Source organism: Echinops telfairi, unplaced genomic scaffold (genome assembly GCF_000313985.2).
Source record: "Echinops telfairi isolate 266 unplaced genomic scaffold, ASM31398v2 ScPeMD7_60;HRSCAF=208, whole genome shotgun sequence".
In the NCBI taxonomy this organism is placed as follows: Eukaryota; Metazoa; Chordata; class Mammalia; order Afrosoricida; family Tenrecidae; genus Echinops; species Echinops telfairi.
This window is the reverse complement of record NW_022103958.1, coordinates 451,443-458,780: the sequence shown is the minus strand read 5'-3', so window position 1 is coordinate 458,780 and position 7,338 is coordinate 451,443. Positions and strand designations below refer to the sequence as shown.

General features: G+C 36.6%; 2 pseudogenes; both read left to right on the top strand.

The window, feature by feature from the left end:
- The window catches only part of LOC101640818, a 1,670-nt pseudogene extending 1,238 nt beyond the window's left edge, over positions 1-432 (top strand).
- A 5,328-nt stretch (positions 433-5,760) lies between these two features.
- LOC101641126 lies at positions 5,761-6,832 on the top strand (annotated as a pseudogene).
- Positions 6,833-7,338: the final 506 nt, after the last annotated feature.

The following is a 7,338-nucleotide window of genomic DNA, read 5'->3' as shown; positions in this document are numbered from 1 at the left end:
TCTACTGTGACAGTTGGCCCTTGATAGCTCTGATCTGCTCAGACGCACCTGAAATTGAATGGATAATACTGATCTTTTCAGCTTTCAGTTTGGTTTCATCTCTTCTGGTAATCCTTGTTTGCTACACGCTGATGCTTGCTGCCATCTCCAGAAAGAGCTCTGCAGAGGGCCGGCACAAGGCCTTCTCCACCTGTGGATCACATCTGACTGTGGTGGTCATATTTTATGGGCCTCTATTATTCAGGTATGTGCATCCCAAATCTTGTTATTCTTTTGATACTGATAAAATTGCCTCTCTGTTTTACATTCTAGTAAAACCTATGCTAAATCCCATGATCTATAGTTTGAGGAACAAAGAGGTAAAAACATGCTGTACATAGAACCTGGAAAATGTGTTCAAATATTCTACATAAAATGAATTGTATTATATAATAGCAACAATTGTACAAAAGTGTATGTGATTCGAGGAGATACATTTGACCTTCCTATAGCCTTACACTGTATTCAGAGAAATGAATAGAATAAATTATTTTAAGTATAGAAAGATAAGAAATTTTTTAAATTTAAAACTAGAATTTATCAGGTTTCAATTTATATTTGGTGTCAAGTCTAGATTAGGTACATTCTAACATAGTCTCAAATATATCCTATTTCATATGTTTCTTTCATTGATTATTTATCTTTATGAAGTCAGAAACCGTATATCCCATTCACTTTCTACTCTGTAGTACTCAGCACAGTAAAAGCATAGAGAAAGATGATTGATTCATATTGTGCTAATTAACTCATTCTTTATAGTAAATACACATTTAACATCAAATAATGAGTATCACTCATTTTATAATACATTCTTATAAGAGGATGACAAAAATAGAATGAAAAGTAGTTTATCTCATATAATAGGTATTGAATAATATAAAAATGAAGTAGGGAAAGTAGGCAGAAAGGAGGCTAAAGTTTTAATGAAGGTCTGCAGGGGAAATTCAATGAGAAGATGACATTTTACCACACACTTGAGAAGATGAGCAAATGAAGCACGTGGCTTCCTTGGGGAATATAGTTTCAAGGCTTTTACACCGCAAACCTAGAAATGTTGTTAAATAAATTAAAAACTGAACTAGTGGTGAGATAAGGCATGTTTGCCAAGGCAATGAATTATTTAATATGGACTCTTCTAGCCAAAGTCTCTAACTCCCACCTAACAACGTTTCCTGCATGGACCTGGTAAAAGGTGAGGATGATACGGATAGACTTCACCTGTGAGTAATTGCAAATATCATGCCCTGAAATGCCATCCTGCTGTGTATAAAATGAATCCTCTGAGAAGCAGGATGAAGTAGCTCATTACCAGCAAGAGCCAGAAGTGCAGACAGACCTCTGGATGGACACTAGTGAACCTATGTAGTGAACCTCTTGGATCCAGAAGACCTATGTAGTGAACCTCTTGGATCCAGAAGACCGTCAGAATCAGAGGAACAACAGCAGAACGATGAACGAGATTGTAAAACAGAGTGATGGGCTCCCTAACCCTTGGAGCAAACACAGCGGAGTGCTTTTGTGTAGGCTCCTCGCTTGCGAAATGGGCTACCTCGAGGCACTTCACAGGAGAAGATGGGTTTGCTGACCCACAAAAGCAGAGCTGAGTGCCTTCCAGTGGAGGTTTACTAGAGCGGCTTGCCTGTGGTCGCTTGGGTTTGCTGACCCAAGGAGCCTGAGCTGAATGCCTTCCAGTTGAGGTTTACCGTGGAGCTGCATGGCCCTGGGCATGTATTAGCAGCCTTGAAATAACTTTGTAAAAAGATCTGATAAACAACTTTACCATAAGCATATTTTATGGTCATTACACCTTGTTAACTTTCTTAATAAAGCCTTTATTCATGAATTTTGTCTGTGAATTCTGTTTAGCCATGGCAATGGATTTTTAGAGCCTAGAGAGGTAAAACAGAGAACATCAATTAAAAGACCACAGTATGTATGAGTCAGGATCCTCAGTATTGTAAATGTTTCAAATGTATACAAGTTTATTTATAGATGAATTCGATGTCAATAAAATGCAACTAAATTTTTTGTGTCGAAACTGAAAATCCAGAATCAATAGGGGCATGCAAAAGATGAAGACCACAATAGGGACATCATGTTTGCTGAAGCAGAGGGGCAGGAACGGAAAGGAGGGCCCTCGGGGAGACAGACTGACACAGTGACTGCAATAATGAGCTCCAGCACAGGAACAACAGCGAGGATGTCAAAATGCCTGGCAGGGTTTCATCTGTTGTGCCCAAGGTAGCTTTGGGTTGGAACCAAGCATACACAACAGACGAGGCCACGGCCCAGTTGTCCACCATCCTCACAATTACTACTTTCTTTGAGCTCATTGCTGCAACCAATGTGTCAATCCATCTTGTCAGGAGTGCTCCTCTTTTTCTGCTGGCCCTCTACTTTTCCAAACATGACCTCTTTCTCCAGGGACTGGTCTGTCCTGATAACATGCCCAGAATACATGGGACAAAGTCTTGCCATCCTTGCTTCTTAGGATCATTCTAAGTGTATTTCTTCCAAGTCAGAACTGTTTGTTCTTTTGGCAATCCGAGGTACCTTCAATATTCTTCACGGCACCATAATTCAAATTAATTGATTCTTCTTTAGTCTTTCTTATTCAATGTCCATGCATTTGAGGCAAAGGAAAATACTATGTCTTGGGTCAAGTACACCTTGATTCTCAAAGTATTTACCTTGATTTGCAATACTCAAAAGAGGTCTTGTGCAGCAGATTTACCTAGTGCAACTCATCTTGGTTCTCTTGACAAATTCAGCCATTCTTTTCAGCCCATTAAAGAAGTTTGGTGCAGCCAGTTTACCCAAAGTAATGCATCCTTTCATTTCTTGACTGCTGTTCCCATGAGAAGTGACTGTGGATCCGAGCAAGATGAAGTTCTTGACAACTTGAATCATTTCTACATTTATCATCATGTTACCTGTTGATGCAGTTGTGAGGAGTTAGGCTTTCTTGACATTCAGTTGTAATCCACATTGAGAGTTGCAATCCTTGATCTTCTTCAGTAAATGCTTCAAGTCTTCTTCACACCAAGCAAGCTTGTGGCACAAGTTGCTTGTAAGATTTCCTCCAATTCTGATGCCACATGCTTCTTTCAATAGAGTAGCTTCTCTGATTATTTGTGCCACATACAGATTGAATAAGTATAGTGAAATTGAGATGATACAACTCTGACACACAGTTTTCGTGATTTTACTGACAAGCATACATAGTACATAAAGAAAAAATCACTCATTAGTGGATACAAATTGTTCCGGACAATTAACACAACCTCTAGGTATTTTGCTAAATGTTCCAATGCTTTAGGGATAACTGGTTAATTTGTTTGCCATGTCCTTGGGGAGACAATACCAAGAGTATAAAAAAACAAACAAATATAAATTGTTCTCCACATCCCAGATTAATAAGTACATAGGGGTGGCAAGACAGAGGCTTAATTTCAGGTAAAAAGTTAGATTATTATCATAATTTGCCAGTATTCAAAATATGTCAGTATTATCTGCAAGACACCACCAATGAAAATATAATTGCAAATATTAGGATTTTGAATTAGTTGAGAATGCATCCTCGTATTCAATCCTCACTGTAAATAGGATCTCTCTACTGATTTTCTTTATTTCTTTTACAAAAATTATATATATAGCTATATAAAATAAGAATTAGATCTACTGGTGTGAATAAAATGCAGAATTTCTGACAAAAGCAATGTAAGCACATAGGGAAGAAATAAGATATCAAAATTATGAACTTATGAACATTGATTAATATGAGACTGCATTTCCTTGTTATTTTATAATTTAATAAGACAATATCTTGCTTTTCTATTTGACGGAGAGGTTTCTGTTGTTGTTGTTGTTGTTGTTGGGTACCATCAAGTAGGTTCTGACCCACAGAGACCCTATGCACAACAGAACAGAACACTGCATGGACCTGTGCCATCCTCAAAATTGTTCCTATGCCTGAGCCCATTGATGCAGCCACTGTGTCCATCCACCAGGCTCCTGGAACTGCTATTTTCACTGTAAATAATGTTGTTTCAAATGCGTAAGTGCTTCATCTTAACCTGCCACCCTCATACTTCTCTGGTATGTTATTTAAATGTTTGGTTCCTTTAGGCATATGCCTATGCAATACACACACACACACATATATGTATAGAATGAACTATATAGTGGCACAGAGATGCACCTTGGGTCCTCAATGCAGAGACGTTTTTAAAACAAAATCTAGCAATCCACGTATCATTAGTGTATTTTTGTCTCTATTTTCCTGAGTGATAAAGTGATTTTAATATATTTTTTAACCTGGAAAGACCTTTTTATCCAAATGTAATTTTTAAAATTAGACTTCATTAGATACAATAAATGACAGTGAACTTACTTTGCTAAATTTTCTCACAAGAATCATAGATTCTTCAAGTCTGTCTAATTTTTTATAAACCTTCTGGTACATGTGTGCTAATTAGAATGAGAACACCCTTAAAGGAAGACGTATTTTAAGTAAATTTACATTAAAATCAACTTACATTAAAATATTTTAAGTAGATGACACAGAATCCAAAAACCTGGCCAATTTTAGTCATGGAGTTCAGAATGGGATAAGCAATGGCTCAGGTCAGTTACATAGGAAACTCAATACTCAATTTAGTCATTAGCATAGCAATGGATTAGAAATTAATTTGGTTATACATAGAATTTTTTGTTTATACATACATAACGGAAATTCCTTTCATGTAATTTACTATCGCTTTAAAAACAACAAAATCACGATGTTCTTGATATTGCAGAGCTATTTACAAGCCCCATAAATTCACTGAAACATTTAATATCCATTTATTTTTCTAACAAGGTTGGAAATAAGCTTTTGTTTTGCAGATATATATGAGATTAAGGTATCTTACTTTTTAACCCATAAGTGAAGGACTACCAAAGATTGTATGTTTATAGATTTGCATCCTGGATATTTTCTTTTTAAATTCAAAAACTCCCCACTACTGTCTAATAGAGTAAAGTTGGAAATACATATGTTCAGTATCTGTCGACTATGATTTTCAGTATGTATCATCTAGGGCACAAAAGCTTTCAGGAGACTATATTTTCAAGTAAGACACATTAAATATTCCCACACATTTTAGAATTTTGTGCTCTGACATTTTAATAATGTAATTGATACATATTGCAATTTTGTGTCATGTCATTGACATGTTATAAAAGAGAAACAGAAAGTTTAATAACCAGCCATGTAAGTAACACCTAAGTGTTAAGTTTTCAGTTTTTCTTCATTATACTTATATGAATATTCATATCAATATCTACAGTAAGGATTCTCTACCCTCCTGTTATTTTAAGCTCGAAAATGTGTTATTGTGGAGAGTTGCCCTATATGTAGTAGAAATTTTTAAAAAATCCCAGCAGTTGTATGCTACTCTAGCTACCGCAGATATCAACAAATATTCTTGGAAGCAAATTGTCCTCTCTTGATAACCAGGTAAACCTTTCTTTATCCCTTCCTCCATTGACCTCTCACTTTATAACTTCGGGCTTTATTCATGCCAGGAGCATTCACTTTCTAATATTAATACTCAGATATTTGCATTTATTTTATTAGGTTAGTATTCTGGCTTTGTACAGTAAAGATCTATGATATTACATAAAATCTACTGACTTTTCTCATATCTCTATCCAGAATAGGATTCCTGATAAATCTAAACGGACAACCACAATCTGACAATGGTGAAAGAATTCATTCTGATGGGAGGCACAGACCGCCCTCAGCTGCAGGCTCCCTTGTTCGGGCTACTCCTCGTCATCTACATGATTTCAGCGGTGGGCAACTTGGGCGTGATTGTCCTCACCAAGCTGGATTCCAAGCTACAAACGCCCATGTACTTTTTTCTCAGACACTTGGCTATCACTGATCTTGGCTACTCAACAACTGTGGGACCCAAAATGTTAGTCAAATTTGTAGTGGATAAAAACACAATCTCTTTTTATTTTTGTGCTATACAGCTAACTTTCTTCATTTTGTTCATAACTAGTGAACTCTTTGTACTGTCAGCAATGTCTTATGACCACTACGTGGCCATCTGTAACCCTCTGCTCTACACGGTAATCATGTCAGATAGGCTATGTTATGTGCTGGTGGCAATCCCCTATCTCTACAGCACATGTGTTTCTCTTCTCGTCTCCATAAACATTTTCAACTTACCTTTCTGTGGCTACAATGTCATCAGTCATTTCTACTGCGATGGTTTACCCTCGTTGTCTTTGCTCTGCTCAAATACACATGAATCCGAGGTGATCGTTCTCATCTTAGTAGCTTTTGATTTCATTTAATCCCTTCTAATAGTTCTTGTTTCTTACCTGCTCAGTATTAGAACCATTCTCAGGATGAACTCAGCTGAGGGCAGGCACAAGGCCTTCTCCACCTGTGGATCCCACCTGACAGTGGTGGTAGTGTTCTATGGGACTTTAATCTTTATGTATGTACAACCCAAGTCCAGCCATTCATCTGGCACTGATAAAGTGGCTTCCCTATTTTACACCCTGGTTATCCCCATGTTGAATCCTTTGATCTATAGTTTTAGGAACAAAGATGTAAAACACACCTTACATAGAACTTTGGGACAATTACACAGTAAGTTTTCTTATAATTCACTAATGCATGTAATCAATATAAATTACATTATGGGCCTTAAATTCTTTTCTGTTTGCTTTCAAAGGGGCAGACATGCATAAAAGCAGCAATTATTTCAACATGTATATAAGTGGTATAAATTAATAAATAAAACAGTAAAACATGTTACCTTCCTTTAGCTAGAAAGGTGTTGTAAGCAGTGACAAAACCCCAAATTTACTGCTGACCATTTAATTTTTGACTCATAATGATCCTTTAAGACAGAGTATAATTTTCCCATGGAGTTTTAAAAACTGTCTTATATTCTTCCTGTAGAAAAACTGTTGGATAGTAACTCCTGACCTTTTAGTTAGCAACCCAACCTTAGCTAGTCTGTGCTTCCTTAAAGAGAAATAATTAAGAAATTTGACAGCATAGTAGATTGTGTATGGGAGTTTGGAATAATAAAAAAGTAAAAGAGTGGGTTTGTTTGTTTTTTACTGGAACAGGGAATCCAACTAGCTTCAGCAGGAGTTCTAAATATCTGATGTTTTTCCTATCTATTTGGAAAAATAGCCAAAATTGTATGCATACATATACACAAGCATGCATATTTCTTCTGTTTCAGTTTCATACTTACCCAGGATTAGTTAGCTTGAATGGCAAGATGG